Here is a 19,385-nt window from a genome sequence, read left to right as displayed (position 1 = left end):
GCATATTGCACATGCAGCGAAATCACAGCTGTTGGGGCAACAGAGCCTCCTGAAGGAGGATGTGTATGTGAGGTTTGATTTTAAATTTCTACCTATGAGCTTGTATAGTCTTTCTTTTCAAAGACCACAGAGGGGTGGGTGATCGTATGACAAGATGTCATACTGGAACATGCATTCCAGATGAGAATTGGTTTTTTCAATAATTAATAAAGATAATTCTTAAGAACAGAGTTCATCTAATCAGAAGGCAATATAAACTCACAGTCTCCTGCATTTGCTAATGTACAGGCTAGAAAGTTTCCTCTTTGGTGCTCCTCCCTCCCTGGGCTCATGACCATCCTGAAGTAGGGGCTGGTGGGCCCCGTGAAGATCCAGGAAAGGTCCTACAGCTGTGGGCTCAGAACGACTGCTCACCAGTAGATGACTGCACATCCTGGTTTGCCCAGGACAGGGTCTGCTTATACCTGTTATCTCAGAATAATTATTAATAGAACCCCTTTCTTCTCTAAAGTCTCCTGGTTTATATAATAAATTATATAGTCACCATAAAAGCATACTTTTTCCTGGGTTCATTTATTCATTTACTTTTTAAAGTAGTAAAATAACTTAAAATATTATCCAGTTAAGTCTCTTCACTTGCTTCATTTTCTTGCTTTAATAACCTTATTAGCTTCCATTTATTCTATACCCACTTGCAGCACACTCTGGGCCAAGGTTTTACACATGAAATCTTATTCACAGCACCTTTACAGGATGAGTAGCATTAGCCCCCATTACAGATGAGGATACTGAGCCTCAGAGAGGAAAATCAGATCCAGAACTTGAACCTAAGTGTGTTGGCATCAGAGGTGTTTTGTCATTATGCCTCCATGTGTTCCAAAATAAAACCAATGACAATAATCTCATTTGTATTTTTAGATTTAGAGTGCTGATAATAAAATGAAAGAAGCATTTCCTATTTACAATAGCCAGGACATGGAAGCAACCTAAGTGTCCATCGACAGATGAATGGATAAAGATGTGGCACATATATACAATGGAATATTACTCAGCCATAAAAAGAAACGAAATTGAGTTATTTGTAGTGAGGTGGATGGACCTAGAGTCTGTCATGTGGAGTGAAGTAAGTCAGAAAGAGAAAAACAAATACCGTATGCTAACACATATATAGGGAATCTAAAAAAAAAGAAAAAAGTGGTTCTGAAGAACCTAGGGGCAGGACAGAAATAAAGACACAGATGTAGAGAATGGACTTGAGGACATGGGGAGGGGGAAGGGTAAGCTGAGACGAAGTGAGAGAGTGGCATGGACATATATACACTACCAAATGTAAAATAGATAGCTAGTGGGAAGCAGCCGCATAGCACAGGGAAATCAGCTCGGTGCTTTGTGACCACCTAGAGGGGTGGGATAGGGAGGGTGGGAGGGATACGTAAGAGGGAGGAGATATGGGGATATATGTATGTGTGTAGCTGATTCACTTTGTTATACAGCAGCAAGTAACACACAATTGTTAAGCAATTATACTCCAATAAAGATCTTACAAAAAAAAAATGAAAGAAGCATTTCAAATCCTGGCATCAATGCTCATTGTGTAGTCTTTCTGTTCCTCAGTCTCTACTTTAGGAAACTGGTACTAATAATATTTCCTACCCCATAAGGGTGTGGTGAGAATTGAGAGCTAATACATATAAAGTACTTAGTACAGTCCCTGGCACATTGTACTCTCTCAGTAAATGTTAGTGTTACCATCACTATCACCATCATCATCGTCATCACCACTGCCATCATTTAGAGTTGAATTACATGCCTCCAGTGCCTGTGATGCCCAGATGAAGCTACTGCCCCGCTGCTCTCTGCCATCCTCAGCTGTTCATAATGGCCACACATCATCCTGCCCACTGGTTTCCTCTTACCTTGCCATCTGCCTCTGGTTATATGAACTTTTCATTAACATCTCTTTGCTCTTATAATTTCAGTGAGTACAAAACATGTTAGAATTTTATGTTTTTTACTGTGGAAACATATGGTTTTCCTCTGCCTACCAACTAATTTATCCAACTGAACGGTTCTGTGGTAACACTTGAAACATAACTTGAAAAGGAAACTATCTGTGGGATCTGTGGCGGTTTTTCAATTTTGCAGTAATTCACAGTATCATTTCATTCCTCAGTTTCTCTACCTCTGAAAGCGATAGACAACAATTAGTTTCAAGATTCTTTTTAAAGTTATAGTCTTAAGATGAAGAGTTGATAGTTAACTATTGACTTGATTTAGGGATCATAATGGTTGAAAAGCTTGAAATGTTGAGAAACATGTAGAAAACATATTTTTAAAGTTAAAAATAACATTTTTCCTATTACTCAAAAGAATAACATGATCGTTGCTGTATAAATCCCTGGTGTGTGTGTATCTTTTATGTCTATATACATATACATGCATAGAAACAAAAATGAGGTGAAACTGAGGTAGTTTTACAGTCTGCTTTATTCCACTTTACAAGGTATTGTAGACATCTATTTCAATCATGTTCAGACAGTTTCCAGCTATTTTTGGCAGCAGAACTAATTTTGCAAAAGGAGCCACCCTACATGAAACATAAAATTCAAGCTTTTGAAGTTGAAGCAGGAATGGGAGATCCAGGGTCCCACTCACTTAGGCTCCCACTGACTTTCTTCCTTCCCTTACCTGTGTCCCCTAAGGTACCACCAAGGAAACCTGTGGACCCAAGGGTCATCACAGATGTGCCATAATATTTTTAACCAATCTGTCTTCATTTAGGTTATTTCCAAACACTTCCTATTATAAACAGCACTGCAGTGAACTTCTTTATAGTTAATCTTGGCACATATGCTTTCATATATATATATATATATATATATATATATATTTATTTATTTATTTATTTATTTATTTATTTCCTTTGGACACTTTTTTTAGAAGCAGAAATTCTGAGTGAATGGGTATGCATATTTTAAGAGGTTTTCATTTTTTTTTTAAATCAATATTGCAAAAGTTGTCTTTCAGAAAGTCTGTACAGATTAACCTGCTAACCCTGGGTATTTTCATTAAAAATAAAATCCTGGTCATGGACATATATACACTACCAAATGTAAAATAGATAGCTAGTGGGAAGCAGCCACATAGCACAGGGAGATCAGCTCGGTGCTTTATGTCCACCTAGAGGGGTGGGATAGGGAGGGTGGGAGGGAGAAGCAAGAAGGAGGGGATATGGGGATGTATGTATATGTATAGCTGATTCACTTTGTTATACAGCAGCAACTAACACACCATTGTAAAGCAATTATACTCCAATAAAGATGTTAAAAAAATTAAATTTAATAAATAAATAAATAAATAAAATAAAATCCTGGCCAAATGTGTTGGTTAATAGCAAAACTGTAAAATTTAGAACCTATACCAGATATTGTTAAATTAATAGAGAAACAGAGACCCCAAAACAATTTTGTTCTTTAATGCTTGCAGAGGACTTCAAAGCAAAGGCCGTATCCTCAAAAAGCTTATATTTTACAGTTAAAAAGAAAGATAAATAAATGTGTAGGAAATCTTGCTCATTCCTGTGCATTGGGCTTAGGACAGGTCTACACAGCAAACATTCTTGAAGTAGGAATCCAAAAGAGTCAAACTGGCCTTAATAATGGAGACACTTCTGCAGGCATTGCTGTAGGAGCAGATACAACCCAACTATACAGTGTAGCTTTAGCCGCCATGATGATCATACATCTGGCCCACTGGGCACTGGGCTTATGAGTTTAATGGTCTCACTTCAGTGTGAGGGAGAGTCCTTGAAAAAGCCATCTAGGAATCCGTCCATGAAATCAGTTCCAGCTCCCTGAAAGTGCCGTCTTGCTCCTGGTCATCTGCCACATGACCAGTCCTCTAACCCTGAAATTTTAAGGTGTCAGAAAGTTACCCTGGGTGCGGGCTACAGCCTTGGGTGATATAGCAGTGCAGCAGCATCTCCTTCAAGTTGGATAGAACTTTTCTTCCCTTATCTCCTCTTAAAGAAGAGATTGGCTTAATTTTCCCAGTAGGTTTTTATGTCCTTTGCGTTGACCCTTTAGAGGTCCGTCAGGTCTTGGCAGATCTCTCCGCAGAGAGAAACTAACTTGATGAAAAAGTTGGTGTTGGGAACCTTGGGTTCATAGCAATGCTTTACTTTTTTATCTGATTCCTCCTGTTATGGTAGGTGGCTGAGAGTCCCTACACTAGCATGGTGCATGAATTTGAAGTCTTTTAAATTAAACCAAGTAAAAGTCTTTTCATGGGTATTTTCCTAGATATAAATCATCCTTCAGGTTCTTGTATGCCATAGATTGCTAGAGCATCTGCAGGCCCAATGCTACCTGTGGGCGGAGTGCTGAACAAACTGAGTTTTTGGTCATTCAGAGCACACCCCATCAACTTGATTCAGCTTTCCTAAGGATTCTCAACACTGGTGACACACTGGAATCTCTCAGAGAACTTTAGAAGCAGATCTCTGGATCCAGCCTCCACAGCCCCCGATCTTCTGACATCACTGGCCTGGGATGGTGTCTGAGCATGGGACTATTTTAAGAGCTCCCTGGTGATTCCAGTGTGCAGCCAGGATTGAGAATCTGGACTTAACCCACTACTTCTCTGATTTCTTATTTTTGTCTAAGAGTTGGGCTGAATGTGAAGTAGTCACTTTCAGGAAGCTAGGGAAATATAAAGAGATTGGAGAAGCAATAATTTCTCTATTTTAAGAATGTGTGTTCCACTCTCCTAAATTAAAGCATAAATGTTGGGACAAGATCATCGTTCTCTGTCATTAACTTACCTGGAGGGAGGTAAGCATCAAGGCAAGAACAAGGAAGTTGTGGAAGGAGACAGTATGAAATTAATATCAGTTTAATGTAAGTAATGCCTTCTTAGGGCGTCACTGCTAAATGGCTAGAGTGGTTAGAGCCATCTTTCCAAAGTAAGTTCTTGGCACTTTGGAATAAGGCCACACTTTTTCCTCTGGATCAAGCGCTTCATTACTTAATTTGTCTGGGATCTCATTGTGGAACTCATTACTAGATCCATCAGGACCCAGAAGGTGTCAGAATGATTTAGCAGTCTTATAAACTTCTCTATATTCTCTAGTAATTCTCATTGTATGCTAAATGCTTTGGAATGACAGGAAGATGTAACTTATCAAAATGACTTTGAAAACAACTTTTTTTTTAAAAAAAAAAAAGAGGAGAAAAGAGCTATGGAAAGAATCTTCTAAATCCCCAAGTTAATATTGAACTAAGTTAGCATTAAACCTGTTCTCATTCAAGTCCTTGATTGCTTTATTAGAAGTAATTACTTATCTCGATTTAAGAAAATTGGCTAAGGCAGGATACTCACTTTAATGTCTCATTCATACAAACTTTATATTAAGTATCTTAAATGCATTTTAACTTTTAAAGTTTTGCAAATTAGACAAGAACCTGCAGAAATAAGAGGTATGCTCTTTTTTTCATCAATATATTACTCCTACTAAAAATATCATTCCCACTAATGTCATATGGTCTTTTGGTACCTAATGATCTTGACAAGAACAAATATAACCTTGTGGATTTGGAATCGGGAGAGAATAAGGTCATTTATCTGTGGTGCTGTGGGAGAGATTTTCTTTTTCAATTTTCTTCCTCCGTTTTCTTATTACAATTACTGTTTGGGTTCATTATGACAACTCCCATCATTATGACTTTTCCAGCTCATGAGCTGGAGAAAGATTAATGGTAGAAGAAAATACAGTCTTTGGCATGAGAGCCACAACTAGCTGTTAATATAACATAGCAGAATTACATGATATCCATTTATTAGTTTTATGCTTATAATGGAGAAGGTGGTACAGGTATAAAATGTTAAGCTGTAGAAAATGAAATGTTGGCAGGTGGCATGTATATTTCATTCATTCATTTGCTTATTCATTCAACAAACCTTAAGCATCAATTATGTATGCATGTCATGCACTGAGATAAAAATAAACCCTAATAAGATCTAATCTGAAAGGGATGTGGGGCAGGAAGAATGCACAGGGGATAGGGAAATGGGGGAGCTACTTACCCAGTTTTGCCCATTCTGAAGACTAGAATTTTGATTCTAATTATCTGGCGGGAGCCCCTGGGTCTAGGTGTTTATAAAATTGATAACTAGAGGTTGTTTAAGACAAAGCTTTGTTAAGAATAACTGAATCGGGCTTCCCTGGTGGCGCAGTGGTTGAGAGTCCGCCTGCCGGTGCAGGGGACACGGGTTCGTGCCCCGGTCCGGGAGGATCCCACATGCCGCGGAGCGGCTGGGCCCGTGAGCCATGGCCGCCGAGCCTGCGCGTCCGGAGCCTGTGCTCCGCAACGGGAGAGGCCACAGCAGTGAGAGGCCCACGTACTGCAAAAAAAAAAAAAAAAAAAAAAAAAATAACTGAATCTATAAATGAAAACTGTATATTTACTCATTCATCTTGTAGTACACAAATAATAAGACTCCAACAGTGAGTCTGATATAAGCCTCTAATTTCTCCTCACCAGAGAAATTGGTAATCCTTCTTTAACTATTATAACAAAGAGAAAAGTTCTGGGTCCAGAGTGGGTTGTTTTCTTCCAGTGTAGTTGTGTATCTATGTGACGTCCTCCTGTGATGGGTTTGGAGATGACTTCCTTGCTGCAGGTCTCTTATTACTAGCTCCAGAGAGGGATTAGACTTTGTTTCTTAACATTGGGAAGGACTACTCTAGGTCTTGTTTATGAAAGCTCTTCCAAGTGTTCTCTCTGTGGAATTTTGTTTCTCAGCGCTATGGCTTTGGGTTACTCCAAAGCGTTTAAAGCCCTTTGGGGCGTTTAAAGCCCTTTGGGGCGTTTAAAGCCCTTTGAAGCAAAAGAGTCATTTCCTGTTTGGAGGTCTGTAAAGACCTTTGTCATAGATCAGAATTAGGGAGTCCATGACAATTGCTGTGCAACACATTTGGCAGAGGTGTTGCCCTTTAATCACTTCTTGCTTAACATCATGTAGGTTACACTGCTTGGCACTGGAGATGCAACAATTAAAGAGCAGTGTCCCTGTCCCCAAGGAGCTTATAGTCTGGTGAGGGACTCAGACAATTATAAAATGGTGTGATTAGTGCTATGATATGTGAGGAGTGCAGGTGTGTGGGGCGGGGGCAGGGACGGGGAACGTGCTATAGGATCATAGAGAAAGGTGGCTTAACCCAGAAAGGCTAAAAGCATTTACAACTTTGCTAAATAACACAATTTTTAAAGCTGATCACTCCAAAATAACCTGGGAACTTTCTCCAAGATTCTGTAGTTCTATATGAAAATATAAACTGGTAAATCCTGTACTATGTTTATCCAGGTAGCATCCTGTTATCATTCAATTTCATTAACTCTTAAAATGTGAGATATATTGATGTGGTCAGGGGAGATTTCCCACAAAGATCCTACCAAAGCTAGGGTTTAAGAAAAAATGACAGTATGCCAGAGAAAACCAAGAAGGGGAGAAGGAGTGTTCCTTGCAGAGGAAATAGCACTCAGAAAGGTCTGGAGACAAGAGGTGGTGGGCTGGGAAAGCTGCGTCTATGCCTTCCATATGGCAGTGGGGAGGGGAGCGTAGGACCAGGAAGGAATGAGGCTGGAAAGGTCAGCAGGGGTGTGATCATGGAGAACCTTCTGTGCTGAATAACGAGTTAGAGTTTATCTTGAAGGCAGTAGACGAAGGGGAGATAACCAAAGCCTTTGAACAGGAATGGGACAAGATCAGATTTTTATTTTAAATAGAGCACTCTGGCTATACCTGGAGGATGAACTGGAGGGATGAGACTGGAGACCGGAAGACCCAGGGAAGGCGGAGGCAATAAACTAGGGAAGGGAAGCTGGTGGCCTGAACTTAGGCAACGAGAGTGGAGGATAAAAAGAAATGATGGACTACACAGGTAATTACTTGGATTAGATTTGGTGACCGGCCAAGGAAGGGATAAGGGAGGGGCAAAATCCTACTCAGCCTTGGCATCAGCCGGTGGGTACTGAATCTGTCTCGGCCAATCGTAAGTGCTCAATGGAAGGAAAGAAACTATAACAAACCAAATAAACAGATATGTTCCCTTCCTTTAACATCAATACGACATTTCAAATATTTTTACATCATTCTCTGTCTTTTAAATTTTTATTATTTGTTTTGAACAAGTGATACATTCATATGGTTCAAAATTTGAAAGACCGTAGCAAGGTAAACACCAAGCAGTCTCCCTCCCTCTCATCTACTTGTTTCTTGTGTGTCTTTCCAGGGTCTTTGTGCAGATACCAGCAAATACAAATACCTATTACCCCTTTCTTCCACAAAAGGCAGCAGCCTACTTTATACTGTGACCTTTACCTTGATCATTTGTTTTGCTTTGCTTTATTTTGATTTGTTTATTTTAAACCTAATAGTATATCCTCCTAACTTTCCACATCAATACAGAGATTGGCTTCCTTCTTTTCTGTTTACAGCTGCATAGTATTCCATGGTGTGGATGTATCAGAGTTTGTTAAACCAGTTCCTCACTGTGGACACTTAGATTGTTTCCAGTCTGTTGCTATTATAAAAAAATGCTTCGGATAGACATCTTTTATCTTCATCATTTTGTATATGGGCATGTGTATCTGTCAAAATGGATTTGACATGTCAAAGGGAAAAGCATTTATAAATTTGAGATATAGCAGTATGTTTTTAAAGTTGATCACTCTAATTTACTGAGGAAAGTTTCTTCTAGATACTTTGTATTTTTATATATATATATGAACTAGTTTGGCATGGTAGCATCTTATTATTTTCAATTTTGTTAACCCTTAAAATGACATGTGTGCTATATTAAGTTGATATTTTTGTGATACCTGGGAAGGTAACTTAGGATATCCAGAGCACCACAAAGACAGGACTTGGAGCCACTGAGATTCCAAATTTTAGTAACAATAAACAGGAAATTTAAGTAATCATTTTATGATTTTTCTCCTCCTATTTCTTAAAACACTCATCTTTCTAAGAGATGACAGGTCCCTGATGCTAGCAGGTCATGGGCAGGCAAGAGGAGATACATTTATTACATGTTCAATATCTCAAGACTGCCTATGCTAGTATTGTTAAAACCAGGTATTGATCAAAACGGAATCAAACTAACAACATCCTGAACCTGGGATGTTTTATAGGTAAAATAAGTTTAAGATAAATGTGCCCGATTACACATTTTAGATAAATTTGAAGTAGAAACAAGACAGCTTCTCCCTTTAAATCTCTGCTGCATGAAACCTATTTCTAGTTTAGAACTGACAATGCAAATCCCAGGAGCCTTACTACCCATGGAAGTACATCTATTCTTTCTATCCATTGGCATGGGTGTTGGACGTTGACATCTTGTGAAACACTTACAGCGCCCCTGCCAGCTGGCGCACATGGTATTTCCTTTCTGGCACTCTTGGAGTCAGGGAGCCCTGCCTATCCTACCTGCAGGTCTGCAGGGAAAGCCTGCTGAGTCTGTGGTAGTTCCATTTGCATTTGAGATTTAGTCAGTAGGAGAGTTGAGAGGAGATTAAATTTCTCTAAGTCTTACTTAGAAGCAGAGATACTGCTTGGACTATGGATACCCTTGAGCCTTCAGCAGGAGAAAAAAAGAGAACAGTGTGGTAACAGGGTGCGGTGTCCTGGGTTTTCCTGCATTTGTAACATAGCCGCACCCACCCCTGCAGACCCACCTGGCATCTGGTATCCATCGACCTCCATTATGCCCAAACTGCCTGCCCCAGATGTTCACAAGATATGTAACTTGCTTCTCAACATTGAACTGTGTCTGCTTCCTCCCTCCCTTGCTCTCCCCGCCATAATTCTGCAAGACAGGGACTCTTCCCTTTCCCAACAGTTCTTAAACCCTGCTGTGCTTCAGAATCCCTGGAGGTGCTTGTTAAATTCCTGGGCCACTTGTCCTGTGTTTCTGACTCAGGCAATCTGGGCCTGGGAATCTGCGTTTTGACCAGCAGGCCCCATCTCCCATCCCGGGTGATTCTGACTTGGTGAGGAGACAACATTCTGAACAACCCTGTGCTGTTTGTGGGGGTTGGGGGAAGGAGGAAGGGGAGGCAGTGTTAGTTTCAGCTCCACCTTCTAGAAGTCCAGGGCTTCAGATAAGTCAATCTAACACCCTGTGCTTCTCTTTCCTCCCCTAAAGCACATGAGAACAGAGAGAAATTGCACTAGAGAGCTTAAACTCCTGCCCCATTGTCTTTCCTTCTCAGCTGCCTGGAAAACCCCAGCTCTGGATGGCCCTACTGTCTGCCTTCTCTTCCCTGTACGCCGGCTACTGAGGGTGACTAGAGAACATCACAGACGCAGGCTGACTGATGGTACTCAACCAAGCTCTCAACACGACAGATACCACGGTGCCCTTCCAGACAGCTCACTCTCTCATTCTGTGCAAGGACCATCCCAGATGTTCTCCTCAAACTTCAGACCCAGCCTCTTCCCCCACATCTTAACACGTGAACTCACTTTCCACTTCACAGATAAAATAGGAGCCACAAGAAACCTACAAATGCACCTGTTTTCATGCCCATTTCCTTCTGTTACGTTGTCTCTCCTCCTTGCTAAGCCAGTGTCTTCTCAGACGCTCTGGATCTCGTTCCGCAGTGCTTCTCCCACCTCCTCTCAACCTCTTCCTCTCTGCAGTTATATTCCTACCACCCAGAGACTGCACTGTTAACATATTGCTATATTTCCTTTTAGTCTTTTTTATACATACATAAGCATACATTTTATACATCATTGGGATTTCTATCTGTTAGGGTTCAAACAAGGGGAGCAGAGTCACCATGCTATGGGATTTATTATATGAATTGGACCTTCCACAGTTGTAAGGAGGAAAGTAAAGGTGCGCGATGGGGATGTTGGTGGAGCAGAGGAGTCGTTAACCAGAAAACTAAGAAGCCAAGCACGTTATAGTGACTATGCCGGTGGGCCCAGTATAATGTGTCCTTATAAAAAGGAAGCAGGAGATTTGACCGTAGCAGTAGGAAATGTGATGACAGCTGGAGCCATGGGAGGAATGGGTCCTGAGCCAAGGAATGCAGGTGGCCTCCAGAAGCTAAAAAAGGCAAGGAAACAGATTCTCTCCTAGAGCTTCCAGAAGGAACCAGCCCTGCTGACACATTGCCTTTGGCTTACCGAAACGGATTTTGGACATCTGGCCTCCAGAATTGGGAAAGAGTAAATTTGTGTCCTCTTAAGCCACTAAGTTTGGAGTTCATTACAGGAGCAAGAGGAAACAAATGCACACATTCAGTGAGAAAGTCAGATCACTAAGGGAATGTGTCTGAAGAAAGCTATTGAAAGCTATCGCCTCTGTGTAGCTGTGTCCTCTATGGACCTGCAGATGCATCTGGTGCTGGGCCTGAGGACCGCTATTGGGTGATCAGCAAGGCCAGAAGCAAGAAATGCTGGACACAGAGCAGAGAAGAGCTGGAAGCCTCTTAGTCACCTCTCGACCTGTCCTTCACTATATCTGGCCACAGATGCCTTCAGAAAGCCATGGTGGCTTTGTCACTTTGGCCTTCTAAATCTCACACAAGTTTCTCTTTGGGCCAGCTCTAACCCATGTAGGGAACTGAATTCAGAGTTCTGGGACCCATGATTCCCAATTTCACTAAGTCTACACAGCCTATTCCAACCCATGATCATACAGTTTTATAGGTTTTCATCTGGCTTCCCCCCTCTCCTGTCCCCCCACGTAACATAGCAAGAGCATTTTCCTATATCGTTGAATATTCCTCTAAACTAATTTGGAAGAAATTCTGATAAACCATTATTTATTTCACCACCCCTCTATTACTGGTAACTTAGAATGTTTTCGGTTTCTCTGTATTACAAATGGCACTGCAGTCACTCTCTGTGCATATAAATCTTTGTCGGTATCTCTGACGTTTCTTGGGAATGGATTCCTAGCAAGAGGATTAGTGAGTTAAAGGAAGTAGATTTCTACAGATCGTGATGATTCCTGACAAACTGCTTTCCAGAAGTGATGTATCCGCTTTCATTCCTACTAACACTGAGCCCTGGCCCACATTGAATACTATATTTTCAGTCCTTTCAATGAGGCATTTCTTGGCCTTTTCTGATTCTGATGATCATTATTGCTTGAGATTTGGATGTGAGGTTAGTGGGCTGCACCACTCACGTCCAACTGGCTGATTGGGTTAGAGGCACCTTCTTCCCTTCCCTCCGTGGAGTTTGTACCTTCAGAAGCTGCACTCATGGGAAAGGGGACAACCTGCTCTGATAGGGAATCCAGCATTTCTCAGTCAGTAACTTGGGGGAATATATTGCTTAAAATGAAATATGTCCTCAGTAAACACTGTGTACAAGGGAAACCGCCATTCTTGTTTCACAAATAAAGAGGCAGAAATAAAATGAGAGCAAATGACTTCAACTATAGCTGGCAAGTCTCTAGCAGAGTCACAGTTAGCATTTACTTTCCTAAAGTTCTCATGATTTAAGACATTTCAAAGTATTGTAGTTATTGCACCAAAAACTAGATTCTGCATCAGACATAGGAAAGGAATGATGTTTGATTCAGTGCTAAAACACTAAAACACTGGTTAATTCCCATTGCAAAGATTTGAATTAATAAAGATAGTTTTATGACACACTATTTTAAATAAACTTTTTGATTCTCAGCTTTACTGTAATAGAAATGAAAAATAAAACACGATTGTCTAATGGAAATGACCCAAGGAGAAAAGCTCTCACACCAGAGGATGTTGTGTAGGGAGTGATTAGGCAGTCTGTGCTGCATGTTTTCCCAGATTTATATTTCAGCTAAAATGTAATGCTTTGGTGGAGAAGCAGTAATTGGTACATTGAGACAAGAAATTAATACTGAATTATCTTTTCTCCAATCTGCAAAGTGTGTTTTTATATACAATCTTAGAATGCTAATAATCTAGTTTCCATTTATCAAAATTAGAGATGTCAAAATTTCTGATGACTGGTTTGCTTTATGAAATCCTATTTTAGAATTATCAGACTGTCTGAGATCTTTAGGGAATTTCTGCATTAAGTAAGAACCAACCAACCAACTTCCAGTTAACATGTACAAAATCATAGAAGGCTGAGCTACAAGGGACACAGCAGAGATGATCAGCGGTTCTTAGAGTGGTCCTCAAAACAACAGTATCAACATCCCTTTGGAAATGATCAGAAATGCAGATTCTTAGGGCCCATCTCGGACCCTATTCAATCTGAAACTCGGGTAGGGCTGGGCAATTTGTGTTTTAACAAGCCCTCTGATGCATGCTGAAGTTTATTTCAGAGCTACTGATCTAGGGTGATGTCTTTTTTCTGCAGGTGAGGATGCTGAAGCCCAGAGAGGTTGGGTTTCATTCCCTAAATCATGAGAAGCTAATGGCAGAGCAGGATCAGACTCCCTAGTCTCTAGACAATTTCAACTGTCTTTATACAACAAGTAGCTTCTCTGAGGTATTCAGTGGGGATGAAAGTGTTTAGCACTTTCTGCCAGGGCAGCCATGCCAGCAATGGGTAGTGTACTTAGAAAGGAAAATTTAGTGTTGTAAGAAGTAACATGTACAAGGCTTAGCCACTTAGTAACATGTACAAATAAAATTCATCTCTGTGGAACAGCCAGCCAACCCTTCAATGACCTAGAGGAATAAGCTATTACTATACCTCTGGATTGGTTATTTTAATCGTAAGCATTAGGGAAAACTCTATATTGAGATCACAAAAGTTCTCACAGAGGTCTCTATAAAATCTGCCCAGTTATCTGTCTTATAAAACATAAAAAACTATGTAGCTCTACTCCTTTGGGGGTATTACCTTGTTCAAATGACGTTCCTCACTGGGGGGCAGGGAAAAGAGTGGGGGAGTTTTACCACATTGCATCCACACAGTTTATCTCTATGATCTCAAATCAAAGGGAACTTTTCCTATTTCTAAAGGCAAACTCTTATCATAATACCAATGGGAACAGAATTTGATATAACTGATTTTTGTGGTATGTTAAGAATCTCAGAGATGGTAAAGAAAAAACTCAAGTAATTTCTAACTCATATTGTGACCTTATTAAATAATTAAGTTTCTCTTCATTTAATCAAGTTGCATTTCACCAGATGGAAGAAGGGATTTATTTAATTGAACTTTTTTCATAGTCAGCAGGAACATCTTAAGTCTTACAATTATCAAGGATATGATACCTGAATTTTAACACTTTCTCAGTTCAGCAAGGATCGAATGACCCATGTGGCATTGTCCTTACTAAAATATAGGTCTACCTGTACAATGTAAGCACATATCCAAAATACCCAAGGCACTGGCACTTTTAAGTTGTGGACGTGGTCTATGTCTTTAGAAAGACTTGTAGCAAATACCTATGGAATTCTCATACAAACTCAAAGGTACACAAATATGCTGCAATGACATTTCAGGAAAACCAGGATGAGACTGTGTGCAGAACATTATAGACCAGCCCAATAGAAATTGGAATGGAATGTGAGCCACATATACAATTTAAAAATTTCTAGAAGCCACATTAAAAAACACACAAACAGAGGAAATTAATTTTAATGATAGTTTTATTTAACCCAGTATATCCAAGTATTATTTCAACATGTCATCAATGTAAAAATTATGAAAGAGGACTTCCCTGGCGGTCCCATGGTGAAGACCCCGCCCTTCCACTGCAGGAGGCGCAGGTTCCCATCCCTGGTCGGGGAACAAAGATCCCACGTGCCGTGCAGCACGGCCAAAAAGTAAAAATAAAAACAAAAAATTATGAAGGGGAATTTACATTCTTCCTTGTATTAAATCTTTGAAATCCACTGTGCATTTTATATTTACCCACATCTCAATTCGATGAGCCGTATTTCAAGTGCTCAACCAGCCACAGGTGGCTAGTGACTACAGGACAGGACAGGTATAGACTCACTAATCCACTGAACATATTTCTAGATGCTTCCCTTAGCCTGCCCTCACCCCAATCCCAGCTTTCAAATTGTAGCTTACCCTCTTATCTCTATAAGCAACTCTTTTGAAATGCCCCTGAGGTTTCATTTTCCACCCTATTCTCCTTTTCTCTACATTTTCTCCTTAGGTCCTGAGGCTTTAAAGACTAGCCATACGCTGATGCCTCTCAAATTTATCTCTCCAGCCCATACCTCTCCTCTGAGCTCCAGGCCCTCATATTCAACTACATACTCAACATTTCCTCTTGAATGTGTAATAAAAACCAAAAATGTAATGTGACTAAAATAAGTACTGATTACCAGCCCCCAGTATAATCACCATATTTACGCCCTATAAACCTTTCTCAAGGCTATAAATGGTACCACTACCTACACAGTGGTTCAGCTAAATACTTCTCTTTCCCACACACTCACACCCCACATCCAATTCATCAGCCAACTCTGTTGGCTCTGCCCCCATAATGTATCTGTATTCCAATTCCTCTCCACTTCTACTATTATAACCTGAGTCCAAGACACCATCACCTCCCTCTGGATTACTGCAGCTGTCTCCTAACTAGTCTCCTGTCTATAGTCGAGCCGCCATTTAGCAACAAGCTTGAGCTTTAAAGCATAAAATATATCTCTCTCTTGCTTGCAACTTGTCCACTGGTAATAAGGACAGAAAAAATTATCAGCTTCATTAGTCATTAAGGAAATGCAAATTAAGTCCACAATGAGATACCATTTCATACTCACTTAGAAAGGACTATCATAAATAAGACATACAGCAGCAAATGTTGGTGTGTGTGCTGAGAAATGGGAACCTCATACATTGCTGGTGGGAATGTAAAATAGTGCAGCCACTTTGGAAAACAGTTTGGCGGTTTCTCAAAATGTTAAACATAAAACCACCATACCAACCAGCAATTCCACTTCTAGGTAGCTACCCAAGAGGAATGAAAACATCTGTCCACACAAAGACTTGCATGCAACTGTTCATAGCAACATCATTCATTGCAGCTGTAAACTGGAACAACCTGCATGTTCCTCAACAGGTAAATGGATAAACAAATCCTGGTATATCCATATAGTGGAACACGTTCAGCAATAAAAAGGCACAAACTATTGACACATGCTGTGGAAACTTAAAAACGTTATGCCAAGTGAAAGAAGCCAGACACAAGAGACCATATACGCTATGATTTCATTTATGTGAAACGCTACAAAAGGCAAATTCTAAAAGGCAGAAGTTAGATTAGCAGTTGCAGGGGGATAGGTGGGAACAGGGAATAACTGTAAGTGGGCATGAGGGATCTTATTGGGAGGATAAAAGTGTCCTAAAACTGATTTATGGTGATGGTTGCACCCCTTAGTTGAGTTATTTAAAAAATCATTGAATTGCACACCTGAAATAGGTGAATTCTTAGATATGTAAAATATACTTTAATAACAATGTTTTTAAAAATAACTGCCCATTACAGTTAGAATAAGACCCAAACTCCTTACCATCATTTGCAAAGCTTTACACCCCTACCTAACTCTCAGACCTCAGTTCTTCCTGACCTCCTCTGCTCACTGTATCCCAGCTCCATGGGTCCTGATTCTACCTGTCTAACGTGCCAAGTTAAGCTATTTGTTCCTCTGCTAGGGATGCTGTTCTCTCAGATCTTCACACACCTGCCTCCTTCTCAACATCTGGGACTCAATTCAAAGAACTTCCCCAACTGCACCAGAGCCAAAGCAGAGACCCCCCCACCTACCACAGTTCAGGTCGTCATCTGCGACTTATTTATTCTCCCCGTGGCAATTACCAGTGCCTGAAATTATCTGTATGTGCTGCTATGGTCTGAATGTGTGCCCCCATTCCAAATTTATATATTAAAATCTTAACCCCAAAGCTGATGGTATTAAGAAGTGGTGACTTTAGGAGGTGGGTGGTATTAGTGCCTTTACAAAAGAGGTTCCAGAGAGATCTCTCACCCCTTCCGCCACATGAGGACGCAGAGAGAACTCAGCAGCCTGGAATAGGTTCCCTCACCCATCCATGCTGGCACCCTGATCTCAGACTTCCCGCCTCCAGAACTGTGAGAAATACATTTCTGTTGTTTATAAGCTACCCAATCTGTGGTATTTTGTTACAGAAGCCCGAAAGGACTAAGACGTGTGTTTGTCACCTGTCTCTCCCTGCTACTCCCCCTGTTGAGGGACTTCCCAGCTTTTGGACCGTGTTCAGAACAGTAATTACTGACACACAGGAGGTGCTTATGAAGCCAGCCTGACTGACTTGCTGAATGTTCTTTGACGTTTATTAAATGCTCTGGGATGAAAATTATCCTTCTGTAAAGTAATAGATAATAATTATATCTGTCCTTCCCAACTCACGGGGCTGTTTGTGAGGGTTGAATCAGAATTATGTGAAAGCACTTTGGACACAAAGCTAGCTGTTACTATTTTACAAGAAGGTTACCTCATGATTCCCTCGGACCATCTTCCTGTTTACATATTGTGGGATCAGGAAAATACTGTAAATGAATGACACTTTATATACACCATGGTAAGGGAGACAGCATACAAACAACCATTTTATGTATGTGGTTATTTGAGGAAGCCAATGCTCTACTGCTGTGTAGGACAAACAATGCCCTTTCCTGTCACCTAATTCCATAGGTGAAAGAGGGTCTCATACAGCTTCATAGGAAACCAGCTATTCTTTTGGTGACAATGAGGAATCTGTAGGGAAGTAGATCTTTTTGTGTGCCCTTTGCCCTTGCCATGGAAAAGGGGACATGGACAGAGCACTTGCCATATCTGCTGAGAATATAAAACTCAAAATTCCAAATATAGGAAACTGGACTTCAGAACAGGCTCATTTCACGTAAGTCACTAAATGGTTGTTGGAAGGTAATGACTTCACTGCTCCTTAACTAAGCTTCTGAAGGAAGTTGTTTTCCCCCTCCCTCCCTCCCTCCCTTCCTTCCTCTTTCTTTCTTTCTCCCCTCTCCCCCTTTCTTCCTTTCATTTGCAATAATCTTTTTTTTAAGGCTTAATTTTTTAAGAGCAGTTTTAGGTTCACAGCAAGGTTAAAAGGAAGGTTCAGAGAGTTCCCATATACCCCCTGTCCCCACTCATGCATAGCCTCCCCCATTATCAACACCACCTCCCGCAGAGTGGTATTTTGGACAATTTATGAACCTATGTTGGCACACCATTATTACCCAAAGTCCACAGCTGACATTACTCTTGGTGTTGCACATTCTATAGGTTTGGACAAATGTATACTGACGTGTATCATTTTTATGTTATCATACACAGCATTTTCAATTCCCTAAAAATCTTCTGTGCTCTGCGTATTCATTCCCTCTGATCTTTTTACTGTCTCCATAGTTTTGCCTTTTCCAGAATGTCGTATAGTTGGAACCATAATATATGTAGCCTTTTTAGATTGGCTTCTTTCACTTAGTCGTGTGTATTTAAGTTTCTTCCATCTCTCTCCATGGGTTGATAGCTCATTTCTTTTTAGCACTGAATAATATTCCATTGCCTGAGTGTACCAAAGTTTACTTATCCATTCGCTTGGATATGGAAGGACATGTTGGTTGTTTCCAGGTTTTGGCAACTATGAATAAAGCTGTTCTAAACATCCATGTGTAGGTCTTTATCTGGACATAAGTTTTCAGCTCCTTTGGATAAATATCAAGGAGCATGATAACTGGATCATCTGGTAGGAGTATGTTTAGTTCTGTAAGAAACTTCCAAACTGTCTTCCAAGGTGCACTCCCACCAGCAATGAATGAGAGTTCCCATAACTCCACATCCCCACCAGTGCTCCAGTGTTGTCAGTGCTCCAGATTTGGGCCCTCCTAATAGGTGCCTAGTGGTATCTCGTTTTGTTTTTTTTTGCGGTACGCGGGCCTCTCACTGCTGTGGTCTCTCCCGTTGCGGAGCACAGGCTCCGGACGCGCAGGCTCAGCGGCCATGGCTCACGGGCCCAGCCGCTCCGCGGCATGTGGGATCTTCCCAGACCGGGGCACGAACCCGTGTCCCCTACATCGGCAGGCGGACTCTCAACCACTGTGCCACCAGGGAAGCCCCGTATCTCGTTTTAATGTGTACTTTCCTGATGACATATGAGATGGAGCATCTTTTCAAATGCTTATTTGTCATCTGCACATCTTCTCTAGTGAAGTGTCTGTTCAAGTTTTTGGTCCAGTTTTTTATCTGGTTGTTTTCGTATTGTTGAGTGTTAAGAATTATGTGTATGTTTTGGATAATAGTCCCTTATTAGAAGTGTCTTTTTCCCCCAGTCTGTGGCTTGTGTTCTAATTTTCTTGATACTGTGTTTTGCAGAGCAGAAAAATTTAATTTTAATGAAGTCTAGCCTATCAATTTTCT

The sequence above is a fragment of the Orcinus orca genome, chromosome 3 (assembly GCF_937001465.1).
Source record: "Orcinus orca chromosome 3, mOrcOrc1.1, whole genome shotgun sequence".
In the NCBI taxonomy this organism is placed as follows: Eukaryota; Metazoa; Chordata; class Mammalia; order Artiodactyla; family Delphinidae; genus Orcinus; species Orcinus orca.
The sequence above is the reverse complement of the archived record's forward strand: the minus strand, read 5'-3'. Positions refer to the sequence as shown.